This window comes from Chrysochloris asiatica, unplaced genomic scaffold, assembly GCF_000296735.1.
Source record: "Chrysochloris asiatica unplaced genomic scaffold, ChrAsi1.0 scaffold00019, whole genome shotgun sequence".
NCBI classification, from domain to species: Eukaryota; Metazoa; Chordata; class Mammalia; order Afrosoricida; family Chrysochloridae; genus Chrysochloris; species Chrysochloris asiatica.
Window position 1 is genome coordinate 5618697 of NW_006408537.1, and position 2696 is coordinate 5621392.

Below are 2696 nucleotides of genomic sequence, written 5' to 3' on the forward strand. Positions count from 1 at the left end.
ATTTTTTATTGTTGGGAGTTTTTTATTTGCCTGATCAATTTATCCACTTGCTATAGGTCTGTTCAAGTTTTCTACTTCACTCTGTGTTAGTCTAGGTAGGTTGTGTTTTTCTAAAAATGTTCCATTTCTTCTAAATTTTCAAATTTATTGAAGTACAATTATTAATAGTATTCTTTTATTATAATTGTTACTTCTATTGGTTCTGTTGTGATATCACCTATATTGTTCCTTTTGTGTGTTATTTTCACCTTCTCATTATTTGTTTTTGTTAGATTTGCCAGTGGTTTGTCAGTTTTATTAATCCTTTCAAAGTTCCAACTTCTTGTCTTGTTGATTCTTTGTCTTGTTTTTCTGTTTTTGAATTCCTTTATTTCTGCTCTACTCTTTATTATTTCTTTTATTTTTGGTGATTCTAGTCTTACTTTGATAGTCCTTTTCTAATTGCTGGAGATGCTGAGTTAATGTGTTAATTTTGGTTCTTTGTCCTCTCAGCACTGCTGTCACTGTGTCCCAAAGATTTTGGTATGTTGTGTTTTCATTCTCATTTGTTTCTAAGAACTTTGTGAGTTTACATTTAATTTCTTCTTTTACCCAGTTGCTTTTCAGCAGGGTGTTATTCAGTTTCCATGTATTTGACTTTATTTCCTTGGTTTTCCTTTGTTGATTTCAAATTTGATAGCATTGTGGTCTGAAAAGATGCTTTGTAGTATTTTGGTATTTGTAAGTTTATGGAGGTTTGTTTTGTGGCCTAATACATGGTCTATTCTGTAGAATGTTCCATTGCCCTGGAAAAGAATGTGTATTGTGTTGTTGTTGAGTTAAATGCTCTGTATACATCTATGAGGTCCAATTGGCTGATTGTGTTGTTTAGTTCTTCTGTGTCTTTGTCAAGTTTCTTTCTGGTTGCTGTATCCATTTTTGAAAGTGGTGTATTAAAATTACCCACGATTATTATAGATTTCCAACCTTTGAATTTTAATCTGTTTTTGTCTTTGCATGTAAGATGTGTCTCTTGTAGCCAGAATATTAAAGGATCCTCTTTTCTTATCCATTCTGCTACTCTGTCTCCACTGTGCCTTTAGTCTATGGATATTCAGTGGAATTAGTGATATGCATTGCACAATTGAAGTCGTGTTGCTGTGCATTATTTTGTGGTGCTGTATTTTTCTTTGCTCCACATATTTTTCTCTGAAGATTTCGTTTTGTTTATGTTTTTTCTTATCTTCTCTGCTGCATTTTTTTTTTAAGTTTTTATTGTGAGGTTTACATAGGAGAACATCAGCCCTACACTCACCCTATTACATTTCATTTCATTGCAATGATTACAGTCCCCTCCATGCATCATCAAAGGATACACCACATAGGCCCACCTCCCAGTCGCCAGCTCACAGCTCTTCTCCCTCCCTGAGTCCAGTGTCCCCAGCCACTCCATCTGTCCACGTCATCATCTCTGACTCCATCCCTGGTGTCACTGTCTCTCAGGTGTCACTCTTCATTCTTCTCAATTGATGGTCCCAATGACCTCCTCTCCTGGCCTGCAAAATCAATCACTCTCCTCCTTTTGTCAAAAACATCTGCCTCTATAATTCCTACCCTCACAGTCAGTCCTGATGGCAATTATTCACTATTGTACCACAAGAGTCTTATCCCCATTTTCTTTCACCAGCCAGGTCCCAACTGATTAGAAATCATTCAGTGGTGATTCTACCTTCCCCGCCCCACCTGGAACTAGGGTCGCTCTTGAAAGGTTGTAAGCCAGTCACTTCTTGCCTTTATAGCACGCCCCCCCCCAAAAAAAAAAAATTGGGGTAGCCAATATCTAAGTTGCCCATCCCTGTAAACTCAGTGGAAGTGATCCTCAAAGTAAAGATTTGTTCCCTTTTTTGAGCTGCTACATCCATAAGTACAGGTAAAGTTCATCAAATAGTAGCAGGTTACTCTTCCCCCTCCCCCCTTCTTTCTTCTTCTAGTTGAGTTCTGATCATCCAAATATCAAAGACAGGTCAAGTGGGTACTATCTGCAAAAGGGGTTTTCTGTGCATCTCTCTTTAATTCATATCAGTTTGACAATTCACTCTCCGCTCTAGTCCTCTGTGGTCATGTCACTGCCTCTGGGCCCAGAAGTCCCTGGGTCTTGCCATATTGCTGGCCATTCAGGTCTCCACCCGGGTTCACAGGCATCTATTGAATGTGGTAGGGCTTAGCTGACAACTTCATTGCTGTTTCCAGCCCCTCCCCCCCACTTCCCCTTATCGGTGACCAATGTGGTCACCAGTCAGACCACATGTCTGCTTCCCCTTGAGTCTTGGAAGGGGGTTTGCTCTGAGATGTCCTTGGCAAACAGCTTACTTATTCTTGTAGTAATCAATTAGACTGCCATTATTGTTTAGGATTTTTCCTGCTGGTCTTTCTATCATGGAGTATCTCCTGTCCTTCTAGCCACTCTAAGCTGGTCTACTCGTCTTTTCCAGTGGAAATTTCCTACCTTAGTAGGTTCTGGATTGGGTTCTGGATTCCACCTATTGTCTTGTGCAATGTAAAGGCTCCACAGGAAGCCTCTTTCACTGGGCAGCTTCTAGCCCTCTTTAAAGTATTCCAATCAGTTATAGGCTAAAGACGGACTTACAAGCTTTCTGCAGTGATGATTCTGGTTATTCCTTCCTCCCCACCTAAAGTGTCTATTTTACAATGGTAGG